Source organism: Lissotriton helveticus, chromosome 1_1, assembly GCF_964261635.1.
Source record: "Lissotriton helveticus chromosome 1_1, aLisHel1.1, whole genome shotgun sequence".
Taxonomy (NCBI): domain Eukaryota; kingdom Metazoa; phylum Chordata; class Amphibia; order Caudata; family Salamandridae; genus Lissotriton; species Lissotriton helveticus.
In genome coordinates, this window is record NC_136057.1 from 529642030 (window position 1) to 529657425 (window position 15396).

Below are 15396 nucleotides of genomic sequence, written 5' to 3' on the forward strand. Positions count from 1 at the left end.
TTCAAGGTGACCCAGTGTGCAGTGATGCATATGTAATCTATAGTTTGACAACCAGTCCATGCGTTTTGACAGACAGATCTTGGCTATTGACAAGTGACCAATTACTATAAAATCAAGATATACTATATCAGGGGTCTCCAACCTTTTTCTGTAATAAGAGGTACTTTTGTTCAGTGAAAATTATTGTAAGCTACTGAAGGCCAAGTAACATTGACTTTAAAACTAATGTCCATGAAGCTCAATACTATGGTTCGAACAAAATACTGTGACTATGGGTACTATAAGAGCGCTGCCATGAGCGTCAGTGAGTGCATGGTCTGTGTGAATGTATGAACATGAGAGTGAATGAATGGGTTATATGTGTATGGGTAACTCCGAGCCTTTGTTGTATGTACTTGTGGCACAGGACATACCTTTTGCCATATGTGGCACCCTTAGATGTACAACACAAACAATCAACCATTTTTATTTTTAAAATGGGAGAAATTTAAAGTTCAGAATTTTTTTCCTAATAAGGAACATTTATCTGGACTTTAAATTTCTCCCATTATGTTATGAATGAGCGGTGGCTATTTTCAAGGGGATCACGTTTGAGCACTGTGCACCTTACGGCAGGTTGAAAAAAGCATGTTAGCACTGTAATGAGTGTGGTGACAGGCATCTTAGAAGGAATTGTTTTGGATGGCTAGTGTATTACTACTTTTTACTGAGCTGAGGTTCTGTTTTGGCATTCCTTATTCTGTTCCATGTTTCTCTATCTTGTATTGTTATCCTTATTTGTATTGCTTCCAAGGGTGCCAGTTAGATTCCAAGGATTGTGCCTTCAGCACAGAGAACCCCCGGCGCACCTTCCACATAGGACCTGTTTCTTTTTTTTAAAAATATCTTTTTTGCATTTTATCTGTTCTGTTACATTATTCTACAAGCATCGATATATATCGCATTTGTAATAACATCACTTATTCTATAACAATGTGCATATAAATCAAAGCATTTCCTTCTCACAGTTATGGTGTCATTCGTGTCTACAGTGTAAGATGACTTATGCGCTTATAAGTCTCCTTGGGCTCCCACGGCCCGCACATTCTGTCATCTCCAATCGAGGGCCAGAGTGAAGGTGTTTAGTACTCCTCTTCATAACAGCAAACAGTAATGCATGAAACATCAATGCATACAGACAAAGGCTTTTCATCTTTGGACTCAGCTCTAGAATTGCATCATAAAACTGTTCATAAGCAGATAGATCAATATACATGCAAATGCCGAGTCTGTTCACCAGATATCATCTTCTATAACAATTCAACCACATCCAACAACAAATAATAAATCAAAACAAAAGAGACATCAAATGACTGAGGGTGTATATATCTAGTGCCTAACGTGCCGTCTCGGTGTAGTCACGACTAGGCCAGCGTGTGAGTATTGTGTATGGGCTGCTGCCTCTGCTTTCTTTTCGGTTGCATGGTCGTTAAGGTACCGTGTGACGGGAGCCACGTCCGTACAGTGTCTTTAAGGAATGCGAGATCTGCGCCTACCCCAAGAGCTGCAGTTGGGGTAACATACGGATACAGCGTGTCTTCTATGTCTAGGTGACTTGAGAGGTGTCAGGTCCCGCCTGTTGTGCAGGAGGTGCCCACAGTGTGGCATTAGAGCATGTGAGAGTTCTAAGCATATCATCCCATGTCTGTGCAATGGGATACTTGCGCAACCCTGCCATTTCTTCCCTTTGTAGGGTAGTGCCCTCCACCTGTGCCTAGACTTCAAGGGATTTCACCCAGTGTGATACATCTGGTGGGTCCTTGTGCTTCCATATCTTAGTTATAAGTTGTTTTGCTGTTATGAGGCCTAGGTCCTGGAACTCACTTTATTGGCCTTGGTCCTTTTGTAAAACCCGAGGACGCAGACCTCCCACGTTGTAGATACCTCAGTGTTAGTGCAGTTGGCAAGTGTTTCTGAGATCGCGAGCCAGTAAGGTAAAAGCAGGGGATAGGACCACAGCATATGCAACAGGCCAGCACCTAGAAGACAGCATCTCGGGCATTCTGAAGTGTTGATGTTAAAATATTTATTGATCTTATCTGGTGAGAGATACACACTGTGTAATATGTAGGTTTGTATGAGTTTGAATTGCAAATTGCTCGGTATGTGTGTGGCACAGGCTAAAACGCATTCCCACTCTTTATCAGTCCAGGGACGGCCTCTGCCGTCAGTCCAATATGTGCGGAGTTTCTGCAGTGGCTTCAATATATGGATGAGCAGGGCTTGTACCAGCCAATGTATCACATGCGATCCCTCCCCCATTTCATGCATGTATTGCAATAGTTGATGTGTTGGCGGCTCGTTAGTCATATCGCCCCATGCTAGTGTAAACGTAGCGTAATGGCTGCATATAGAAGGAACTGGCCCACTGGTAATCCATTATATACCGTTAGTGTCACAAAAGGCAGTAAGGTACCATCTGTGTACAAGTCTCCTAGTGTCTCCACTCCCACTTCAATCCAGGGCGTTAATGTCATGTCCGTTATAGGGTCTCTACCTCTGGGCGTCTCGATAAGTGGCAGAGTTGGGGCATAAGGGACTGTATCTATTGTGAGGTGAAGGCCTCTCTTATAACATCTATGAGCCAACTCAACATGTATTTGTGTCGGGCAAAGAATTTTCACCAGCGGGTGAAACAATCCGCATATCTGGGTTTGCGTCCAAACTGCTGTCTCGGTAGCCTTGCCTGCTAGATTCTTGCCGCTTAGCCACTTCACGACCCATTGTAATTGCGCAGCTAAGTAATATAGTTCCAGATGAGGAACTACCAAGCCTCCACTTTCCGGGGGTGCATATAGTTTCTGTAGTACTTTCCTGGGCCATCTCGCTGGGACATACACCGGAAGATTGGCAAAATACTATGTAGTACTATCATTTTGGTTAAAGTGATACGGCTCATCACATTGAGTGGTAGCGTCTTCCAGAATTGCATCTGTGCTCTTATTGAGGAGATGGCGCGAACCAGATTACGCTCCAGTATGTCTGTTGGGGACCTGTAAATATATATTCTAGGTACCTGAATGTGGTCGGATACCAGTCAAGCGCAATTCCATTAATGATTATATCTTTTGCAGCCACGTCCTCACGGAAAGAGTAAGCGCCTGACTTAGCCCAGTTTACTTTGAGACCCTAGATCGCCTCAAAGTTCTGGAACAGTGCTGATATCATCGGCGGCACAGCATGAAGGTGTCTTATATATAACAACAGGTAGTCTGCATATTGGGACAGGGTGTGAAGTCCATCGCACAAGGGGATGCCCCAGTCCCCGCCACCCTCTCAGGGGAGAGCCGCCAAAGGTTCCATCGCTAGGGAAAAGAGCAACGGGGACCGAGGGCACCCCTGTCTGGTCCCTCATCTCACCCTGATTTCGCCAGATTGGAGCTTGCCCGTGCGAGCCCGCACTGTGGGACGCTGATGCAACAGTTGCACCAGTTGTAAATAGTCATCTCCCAGCTCGTACGTACGCTAGACCACTGCAAGATAGGGCCACTCCAACTAAGCAAAGGCCTTCTCCAGGTCTAGTACTAGACAGCAAGATCTGGGCCAGTTCTCCGTTGCATATTTCTGGATTTTAAATAGTCTTCGAAAATTTAGGGAGGTGCTTCTGGTGGGACCAAATCTGTTCTGATCAGCATGTACCAGAGTCGGCACAAACGGGGCAATACGTTTGGCCATGGTGGAGGCAAGGATTTTATAGTCTGTGTTCAACAGAGCCAGTGGACGGTAAGAGCCCAGGAGGTCAGGGATCCTGCCCGGTTTTAAAAGAGAGACCAACGTTGCCACATTTTGTGTGGGAGTGAGCGTTGAATATTATACAGCCGCCGCATATACTCGCAACAGTTTTGGAACTAGTACATCTGAGAATGCCTTGCAAAATTCAGCCGGCAGTCCATCAGGGTCCGGCGTCTTATCATTCTTCTACATAGGATCTGTTGGGTGTCTCCCAGAACTCTGTGAGATTAATATGCTCACCCCTCACAGAGAGATGATTTCTGAAAAGCAAACTATCATTTATGATAGTTTGTCAACCATTTACCTGCTTTAGATTCCTGTTGTGTGTGCTTGCGTTTTCCTGCATACTTCCAGTGCCGTATTCACCTGCCCGGTCCAACCTACTTTAGGCCTCATTTTCTATCCTGCTTCCCTTTTTGCCTTCAGGTATTCTCTTGCTTGTATTCCCTTCAGAGACTACACACAACTCCAGTTATCCAGTCTTATCCCAGTCTCATCTAAGTAGTCCCATGGCAGATAACCTTGCTAGACCTCCGTCAGCAGTCTTTTTTTAGGTATGTTTCCTATGGGATGAGATGTTTTTCATAATGGGCCAACTGGCCCCTGTACCAAGATGTCTGCCTGTATTCCCAAGACAGACTGATATGCGTCAAACTGTGCAGTCCTCAATATATTCATCAGTCAGTCAAAGTGTAAAGAAGTCCTAAACAAAGGAAGGGAGCTTCCTTTTAGAGCCAATATCAGAAGAACATGTGGTGATGTAGGTGGGGACTGTTTTGTCAGACTGGGACTACAGTCAGAGGTTTTGGTGCTAGTGTTTAAGATTTTGTGAAGATCAAAACAGGTGATGGTGGCATAACAGCAGGCTAAATAGAAGTGATTACACTTCCTCAGTACCATTCTTGACAAAACCAATCAAGGATGTATTACCTTACTATCATGTAGGCATACTCAAACCTTCCTTTTGCCTCTCTCTCTCTCCCTTGTTGATACCCACGGGTCCATTCCTTGTTATCCTCGTATAAATGGAGGCTTGGGGAAGATGTGGTACTGGTCTTTCTTTTTCCTCTGCGGTAATAAAGATTGTGTGTCTGTTATAATAGCAGTCATAACCTCTTGCTGTGCTCCTATCTCAGGAAAAGCTGGTGTTGCAGACTCTTGCTCTTGTTCAGTTTCTTGGGAAGATTTGGTATGATCGGGCAATTTCAATTTTGGACTCACTAGTCTCAGCCAAGACTGCAGTCACTGCAGCACTGAGAGACAGCGGCTTTGGTTTTGGTGGTGGTATCATTGGTAATCCAGGGTTGCTCCTAACCAGTAGACTGGTCTCTGGACTCCAGTGCCAACTAATTCACAGACTTTTCTCTACGTTTATTTCAATTTCAGCCTCAGTTTAGTAATTGTTTTTATTAAACCAGGCGCAACATAGACAAAAATCTGTGAAAAGCTATATAAATAACACTTGTCTGGTGTCCCACCAGGGCCCCTTGCAACCCTGTGGGAGAAAGAGGATGTTGACAAAAACTGATTCAATTAAATACAAATAATAACCATGGCCCAGAAGTATAATCCATGTGACAGAAAATGTAAAAAATAAGTTTTAAACTGCAAGTGGAGGATAGTAAAAAATAATAAATGAATTCAAAGTAATAACCATGAACTACAGACTATTGCAACAATCACAATATATAATTAGAAAGAATACAATTGAACACAAAGTAGCATATACTTTTAACCTAGTAATGATCAGAAACCACCACTTGTTTCACAAAGTGGTGGACAGGCACACGGCTTGTGTTAAGGACAAATGAGACACTCACTGCTTTAAAAAATGGTAGATGCACACATGAAAAGACAAGAAGAGGCATGGAAGACAAAGAACATGAATGCATGCTCTGGCTGCAACCCCCTCCCACACCATCCCCCTCCGCAAACACTAGCAGCATTGCATGGAAAGGATTGCACAGATATAAACACAAAAGGTGCCTGGGCCATTCAGATACCTATACATCACATAAAAACCAATAAGGAGCAAAAATAATAATAGCACAGTGGTACTGAAACTGACAAAATTGTTTACCAGTGACATGCCTCGGTAACAATTACCGCAGTATCGTAAAAGACGGTAAAAAGTTAACAAAAATGCATACTAATCAAGCTTAATACAGACACAAAATAGTGGACAATCACATGGAGAAGAAGGTGGCTGCGAACAAAGTAACATGTTTTGCTATATGAACTTCAACTTTGGGTCGAGGTTCCACCAACAGAAACAATCGCACAAAATATACCCTAAATTTGGCATAAATTGAAGGCCCTCTGCTGGCTCCTAAAATACTAGCACTAAGAATGTGAAAACTCGGAGGGGGCGTGGCCGACAGCCGACGGGAATGGTCGCTTGCTAGTGCGACTCCCGATCCTTGCCCGACCATCCGCCCAAAATATCCGCTTGCACATCGGGGTTTCCTCTGCAGCTGAGGGGAACCCCGTCAGGAACTGATTGCGCCACAGGCGGTGTGGTGCTGGCCCCGTTCGAGGCTCTATGGTGACGGTGGCGCTCGGAGTGGAAGTCTCCCCCGGGGCCCGCAAGATGGCGGCCATGTCGGACTCCCGGCCGGCCTTCTGAAACGGCATTGACTGGGCGCGGCTGCTCTCGTCTCGATCTCGGGACATATCTGCCCCCTGAGCCGCCACCCGGACCTGCTCCCTGTCTGACCGGAGTGAGGTGGGTCACCAAACAACGACTTCCGGAGCTGCCGGCTGCCTGCGAGGGGTGACGCTGTGAGGGCCCCCTCCACGCCGGGGAGCTCCCTACTCGAATCCCCGGATTCTGGGCCTGCTGACTGCGGAGCTCCGTCCACCCACGGACGCCTCGCCGGACCCGCACTGGAGTCGAAGCCTGCCTCGCTATAACGCCGCCCTCATTCCACCTGCGGGGGAGTCGGCATTTGGACTACGCCGCGGAGAGGCCTTACAGTCTGCCGGGGAACATCCCGCGCGAGGACCCGACTCTGGCTCCCTTGCCCTTCAGGCGCTTTTCGCCTGCGGGCCTGTGGCTTCCCTTTTGCCTTGCCCCCCGGGCGGCGCCTCCCTAGCGATCACGGGGAACGTGCCCCGGGGGCCCTGGTGGGTCCATGCCTTACCCGGCCTGACTCTTTGCCTCCTGAGTGAGGCTACACCCGGATCGGAGCACCCGTAGGCGGCCATATTGGTGGTCTGCCGCCCGGGGGATACTCCTGCCACCCCACTGCCGGACACGCTACTATTGATTCGCCACGTGGTGAGGGCGCTACTGGCTGTTTTGCCTCCCAAGTGCTCACACTGCTGAACCGAGGATACCAGGTACACGCAGCTGCGCCACGACACGGGTGGGAACTGCATTCCTCCATATTTCCCCGCTTGCTCCTAGGCCCGTCTCCCTGCTCGCAGCACCTGGATTCCTGCGCCCCTTGGCCCACGCGAGGTGTGCTGTGTTGGGCGGATCCGTGGGTCCTGCTCCGCTCCTACGCCGTGGGGACGTGCCGGCCTTCATTCTTCACCTTGGTGCCGCCCTGCCCGACTGGTGTTTGGCCCCTATTAGTTAGCCAAGATGGCGTCCGGCAAGGGGTCACGGCCCCTAACTCAGAGACAGATCAATAAGAATTCCTGGGGCGCCAAGGGGGACAACAGAGAGCCTGCTCTCCCGGGCGATCCGAAGCTCGCGTCCCCCACGCAGGGAGCAAAGGCGGCTATCCTTGAGGACGTGATGGCTGCCATCGCTGGGGTCCGCTCCTTCCTGGAGACTCGAATCGACTCCGTGAACATTGAGGTGACTCTCCTGCGTGCTGACCTGCGAAAAATGGACACGATGGTGAAAGACGTGGAGGTCAAGACGGCAGCTTTAATAGACGACACCTCGACTCTTCAGCAACAAGTTGCCCAGCTTCAGAAGCAGCAGTAGTTAATGAGTGACCAGCTGGACGACTATGAAGGGAGGGCGAGACGGAACAACATCCGAATTTTGGGGGTCCCGGAACGAATGGAGGAGCCCTCGGCTGATCTTTTTGTGGAGTCCCTGGTCACGACGCACCACAAACCGAAACAGCTTTCGAATTACTTTTCTATTGAGAGAGCGCATAGGGTCCCTGGAGGCCAACCCAAGCCCGGGGCCCCCCCACGTCCCATCATTGCGAGGGTCTTTAACTTTAGAGACCGTGACGCTATCTTACAGGCTGCCAGATCGGGTCCACCTCTTCTCCTGGAGAACACCTGCATCTCCATATTCCCGGACTTCACAGTCAAGGTGCAGGCGAGGCGTCGCAGCTTTCTGGAGGTCAAGAGGGTCCTGCGGGACAAGGGCGTTAAATACTCCATGCTCTTCCCGGCGAAGCTGAGGATCGAAAAGGATGGGAAAACATTGTTCTTCTTCTCGCCGGAGGAGGTGTGGGACTGGCTGGAAGGCTGGAGTAGAGTGGGAGGCTCTCCAAGGCACCGATCTACACCGGATCCGACCCTGCGAGAAGACTGTCTGCCTGAGAGTCAGGACCTCTTCACTGGCCCTCTTGACACTCCCTTGTGGACTAACCCCGCCACGGAACACTGGGCTCTCCTACATGCGTCTACTGCCTGACCGATGGGTCCGCCGGGGGTGGCCCACTTTCTTCCTTGCGCTGACCTCTATTTCTGGGACCTGTTTCCTTTGGCCGAGATCGAGATGCGCCAGCTGCCTGATAAGTAACTTTCCTAATGTGTGAATATTGTTTAAGTCTCATGGTTCAACCTTACAATGTGTAGTAAATCTATAATGCTTTTTGGTCGGGCAAGAGGTACTGTCGGACCTCAGTACCCCGTTTATGAGTGGGTGGGCGAGAGGCGCTCTGCCTAGTTGGGGTGTGAATAGTTTAGAATCCGCGGGCAGGGAAGCAGGGTGGGGGGTGGGGTAGGGGGTGGGAGGGGTTGGCAATGTCTTGTTGCTGTTATTTTGTTTATTTTTGTCCTTAGCAGGGTCTTTACAGTTAGTTTCTTATTGCTCACCTATCCTTTCATTTTCAGCGGAGCTGTCTTTAGTTTAGCTGCTTTGTCCGCCCGAGAGGTCTCCCTCGCGGAATCTCCGACCATTCGCCGCTCATGGTAGACCTAACTTACAATCGCCAGTTGGTGAGGGGACCAATTGTTATTAATCCCTGGCTCATGCAGGTTCCTGATATTAGAGAGGCGTTGCGGGAGCGTACCGAGCTCTATTTTTGCGGAAAATGTGGGCTCGGTGGGTTCGGCTGTTACACTTTGGGAGGCCTACGTGGCAGTTGTAAAGGGTAAAGCACTAACCCTTAGGAGAAATCATTTGCGTAAACACGCCGAGCACATCACGCAGGCGGAGACCACTCTCATCGGCCTTGAGGCGTCCTACAATGCGGCACCATCGGATTCCGCGGCTGAACGCCTTCAGGCCCAACAACTGGTCTACAAAGCGCTGACCCAAGAAAAGGCACAGGCGCGCCTGCTCCACACGCGTCATCGGGTCTACGAATTAGGAGACAGTGCAGGCAAGATGCTTGCATGGCTGGAGCGTCGCGACCAAGGGGCCAGATGGTTGTCGTCCGTCACTAGGCCTGATGGTTCGGTGGTGGTGGACTCCCAGGACATTGCGGAGGCGTTCGCTGACCACCTTGAAACTGTATACACCGCTGGTAGTGGCTACTCGTCTGCCGAATCTAGACAACTGTTGGAGGAGATGCGCCTCCCAACCGTCTCAGATTCTGACCGGCTTGCCATGGACGCCGACCTCTCAGCTGACGAGCTCACCACGGCACTTTTTGCAGTAAACTCCGGCAAAGCTATGGGTCCTGACGGAGTCCCGGTCGAATTTCTGAAGGGGATGGTCCCTGACATTGTCCCCCAACTTTTGAATATGTTTACGGGGAGCCTGGAACTTGGAGTGCTCCCTCTCGATCAAAGACTGGCCTCTATAGTGGTCATTCTCAAGCCTGGCAAGCCCCCTACAGCGTGTAGCTCCTACCGACCGATTTCCTTGATTAGCGCTGGGGCCAAAGTCCTGGCTAAACTACTGGCGACTCGACTCCTTCTGGTCCTCCCCTCCCTCATTCATGATGACCAGTCCGGTTTCCTCCCGGGCCGTAGCACGGCTCTGAATCTCCGCAGGCTGCAAAGCGTGTTGAGCCGTCAGCCCACCATGTCCCAGGACGCTGCTATATTATCCCTTGACGCGGCGATGGCGTTCGACTCGATTGAGTGGCCCTACCTATTTGAGGTCCTCCATCGCTTTGGCTTCGGACCCAAATTTATCGGATGGGTGCGATGGAGATTTCCTCCCCATCGGGGCACCAGACAGGGCTGTTCCTTTTCCCCCTTGCTGTTTGCCCTCACCCTGGAGCCTTTGGCTCATTGGGTTCGTACAGATGCCTCAATCAGAGGCTTACGATGGAGCGAACAGACTGTTGATAAGATCTCTCTCTACGCCGACGACATCCTAATATACGTGTCGTCCCCTCAATCCTCCATCAACAGCCTTTTCCACGTTCTTACCAACTTTGGGAAATACTCGGGCTATGCAATAAATTGGACCAAATCGGTGCTGTACATGTTGCATGGTCCGCCGCCTCGCCTGCCCGGGGGGTTCTCCATCACGTTAGCCTCTGAAGGCTTTACTTATATCGGTATCTTCATCACCCCTGACTTCCAGTAATTCTATGATCGGAATTTGCTGGGCCCACTTCGCAGGCTTCGTAGCGACGTTGCTCATTGGCGCTCCCTCCCGCTTTCTCTCCTGGGGCGGGCGGCACTGTTTAAAATGCTAGCGCTCCCACGCTTCCTCTATGTCCTACAGAACTGCCCCTTCTCCATTCCAGATTCATACTTCCGGACAGTGGAGAGTGAGCTCCGTCTGCTGCTCTGGGATGGTGGTGCGACTCGTATTGCTCTCAATAAGCTGTTCCAGGGATGGTATGACGGGGGAATAGCCCTCCCTAATCTCCGTCTTTATTATTGGGCCTCCCAGCTTGTGGTGGTTAACCATTGGATACATGGCTCACCCCAAAACCCAGCCTTTTTGTTGGATAGAGACCAGATGGGGCGAGAGGGCTACCTGGGGGCCTTGTATAGCAAACCCACGAAGGCTAGATATGCTGGGCCTATGGCACATACGGTGGCCGTCTGGCACAAGGCCAATGCAAAGTTGGGCTGGGCTGACAAACTTACCAAAACCTCGCCTCTGTGGTCCGCGTAACGTCTGGGTTCCCTTTGTTTCTCCCGTGGCTTTGACCGGTGGGATGCGATAGGGATTTCTGAGGTTGGAGATCTGGTATGCAAGGGTAAATTGCTGACCTTTAGTGACTTACAAGCTCAATATGACCTAGCACCCACTGAGTACTTTCGGTACCTACAGATCACACACGCCCTACAGGCCGCCTTCCCGGACTTCACCTCCATACATGCAACCTCCCCTTTGGAGGATAGACTGTTGTCGGACCCTCTCCCTGAAAAGGCCATATCCCTGACCTACCGTAAGGTCTGCAATAACCTTCCTGAATCCTTCTTGCCGCTGCGGGCCAAGTGGGAAGCTGACCTGGGTCCTTTGGGGGACGATGAGTGGCGCTCTGCGCTAATGTCCCCAAGGGAGTCGGCCATATGCCACAGGTTTCGATTAATCCAGCTTAAAGTGCTACACCGAGCATACATGTCCGCCCTTACCTTGGCCAGAATTGGTCGGCGACCCGACACATTGTGCCTGCGGGGCTGCGGTCTCCCTGGGACCTTCTACCATATCCTGTGGGACTGCCCCGTGATACAGCAGTTCTGGTCAGCTGCGCTGCGTAAAATGAGCAGATCCTTGGGCAAACCACTTTCCACATCACCCAAGGAATGTGTCCTCAATGTTTGGGGGCCGAACGACCTCACTACCTCTGAACAGCGGTGGGCGGCACTGGGGTTCCTGCTGATTAAACGCTCCATAGCGATGGGGTGGGGCTCCCCGGACAGGCCACTGGTGGTGAGATGGGTGGCCGCAATGGACCAATGCATGATAGCCGAGAAGACCGTATACAAGCTGAGGGGCTGCCCAAGGGTGTGGGACCAGAGGTGGGGACACTGGAATGCTTTCTGTGGCGACCTATGTGATTCTCCAACGGTGGAACTGGCGATGCCCCGTAGGGGACCCAGGAAAGAAGGTGTGGGCTGAGGTGGTTTCGACTGGTGTCTACTCCTTTCTCCCCCTATTCCCCTGGCGCCATGTGAGATGTTCCTATCATTCTGCTTTACATCATTAGGACCTGGGACGCTGTTACGTCACTGATGTGAACTGGACCCCTGGGGTGGAGTGTGGGCTATCTTGACTTTCTCTGCTGGATTTGTTTTCTGTTAGATTTGCTTTCTGTTAAATGAAAATAGTGGTGTGACTATTTTGTTTGTGTCCCAGGCTGATATTGCTGTGTTTTTATGGCTCTGCTCTACTCTGACGCCGTCCGACCTCCGGGTTGTGGACTGAAGGGCTGTGTAATATTACTCTACCTGTTTCATGCCCTTTATTATTGCCTGTATGGACGCAATTGTGCATTTGCATCTATAACTTGATGATACGCCACAATAAAAAAAGTTTTTAAAAAAAAAGAATGTGAAAACTCGTTTAAAATAACTAACATAAACATCAATGGTGTACAGCAGACTAGGCATATAAAAAGAAAAATAACACAAATATGGGCAAAAAGAGACAAGTTTAAAGAGGATATAATTACCCTCCACCCAAAAATGCTCAAATACTTAATCACCACATGGGCAGTCCTGTACCCTTCAGTCCAAACTCCAGGCCATCTGGAAAAAGGAAAAAATTATAAAAATCCCCAGAACAGGAGAACTGGTGGTGCCTACCCTCCCTGAAATAGCAAATATTTTGCAAATACTGACCTCAACTTACTTGATGTTATCAAAAACCCAAAAAAGCACATCCTCTGTAAAAATAGAAAGAATGATTAAAACGATTGATTTCATATTCAAAAAGTTACCTAAATGGTCAACTCCAGTAAAAAGACCATTTGAAATGAAATTTGAGGTAATTATTGGTGCCCGGCATTAAAACAGCTGCACTTGTGTGGTAAATCTTTCTAGCATTGTTCCTGTGATGGGTATTTTTGTCTGGACAAAACATTGTTTACGCAACTTGGCATAGTGTTGGAAATTAGGAATCACTTTCATAACACTTTCATCACAACGCACACTTCTGGTACCTTCCTCTGCCGTTTCAACACATCTTGCAACTGAAATTGTCATAGCTCCTCCTGTCCCCCTCAGTACTGTACACTACAAGCCTGTTATACGCCTCAGAGGCAAGATAAGCGCAGTACAGGTAAATACCTGGGATTGGGACAAACTCCCAGTAGGGCTCGCCTTGACCAGCTAAGCTCTAAACCATAGATGCTCTTCACATGTGGACCTAATGTGGTCAAGCAACTGCGGGTCAATTTATCTTTGTTGACTACATATGAAGTATTTGTGGATATTGTCTATTCAACATGTTTCTCTAATATAGACTCAGAGAATAGTGCAAGGGGCTTTACCCCATGTTTCCCTTTCTTCCCCCTACATTTACACCATTGGCAATGATAACAGACACCCCATCTGCCAGAGACGCTGGCCCTTGATTTAGAGTTTGACAGAGAGACTGCTACTTCACAACAACAATAGAGTACCCTTTCTGCCAAACTGAAGTTCTGACCACCTCATGGGGAATTGGGAGGACCATCATTATGCCAGCGATGTAGATTACTCTGTCTCCATCCCTGACTATCAATTCTGTATGGGCCATTTTGGAAACTAACAATATCCCCTAGCAGAGTGACCTTAAAGGTCTCTCATAGGGAGCTATACCGTCTTTCCATCAGTGACCAACATCCTTTTTTGCGACCACCAGGCCCAGTCACAACAAAGCCATACTGTATCGGTTAGTATCTAAATCTGCATTAATGTGAAGAATGGGGAATTTGAGATAACTAGGCAGCCTCTAACCCAGTGCAGAGTCTAGGGCGGAGAGAACCCCCTCACTAAAGGGGGTAAGTACTTCACACCCCCATACTGTGTGTAGCAAGTCACCTGTTTGTACAGGCACCTTGGGGGGAGGCCTCCTCCCCTATCTTCCACAATTAATGTTGTGTGAGAGATACCCTACATAAGTACTTGAGCTGAATTTGTAGGTTCTTGAATGCTATCCCTGCCTTTCACGGAGACGCCTTGGGCTACACTCAGTCTCACCTGACACAGCACTCCAAATAAATCTGCCATATTAGTCACTAAGGTACAGTGGATCTGCATTTTCTTATGTTTGCTCAGCTCTAATAATAGTAAATTCACCCCCAGGGGGTTACATTCTAGCATTTCTTCGAAGTCTGAAATGTGTACAAGTAGCGCGTGTTTCAGTTGCAAATCACGAAAAAACTCACTATGGTGCAACTTGCATCCCCCTGTAGATCCTTGAAGGACTTCAGGTTGATTCCTAATATTACATCGCCCAAAGTGGAAATCCAAATTAGGTCTCATTGTTTGAACCCCTGCAGCATCTATTTAGTAAGTCTGTATTCCCAGCCTCGAAGTCTGAGGGCCTCTTTCCAGACTTTTATGTCCAGTTTTGTTGCAAGAGGAAGGAAATAATCTAGACCACTTCCACAGAGTTCAGAAAATAATTTAGATGGACTAATAAAGAACCGTTGATACCATGGCCTCAGCATCTGAACTAGATTTTTTGAGTGCTCAGAGAAAATCTTTCACCTTTGCAGAGTATATATTAAAGTGGTACTCCCTGCATTGCCTATTTTTCCAACACTAATGCCGGATCTCCACTCATATCATACCACCGTTCATTGATTGCCTGTAAGTGGGAGGCCCCATAATATGCCCAGACATCTGGAGTAGCGATACATCCTTCATATCGTAAGGAGAAGCCCTGGTCTCATAGGAATCTTTGCAGTATAGTGTTGAGCCACTGAAAGATGGACCATAGAATGTCAAATGGGATATTCTGCAGGTGGTACAGCAGGCGGGGATGCGCGACCATCTTGAAGATGGAGGATCTATCTAAGAGTGATAAGGGGAGCTTTGTCCAGATCTTTATATCCTCTTGTATCATGTCTACTATTGTGTGAATTTTCTTCTCCCAAGCTACTATGGCTTCTTGAGTAACATAAGGAACAGATTGAGCAGTGTCTTTCTTTTATTTAAACATAGTCCTGTCCAAATATTTGAACAGGACTTGCAGGGCAGACCACAAGAGGTCCATGAGGAACACCAGTACATCATCTGCTTAAAGTGCCATTCTATCTGAAATACCCTAGGCCCACTCAAGTCTCCTCACCTGGGCATCGATCCTCAACCACCTCAACCACACCGCCAAATGTTTGACAAAGGATTGGAGAAAGGGCACAACTGCGTGGTGCCCTTTTGTATGGGGAAGGGATCTGATGCCTCTTGCCTCATTCTGACCCTGGCTGACGGACCTGTGTAAAGTACTTTGATATATTTAATTAATTTGAGCCCAGGCTGATTCTGTGCAGCAGGGTGAACAAGCATCCCACTGCACAGAATCAAATGGTGTCTTCAAGGCTGCAAGCAACAATGCCATCGGGTCATCTAGTATTTTCTCTAATG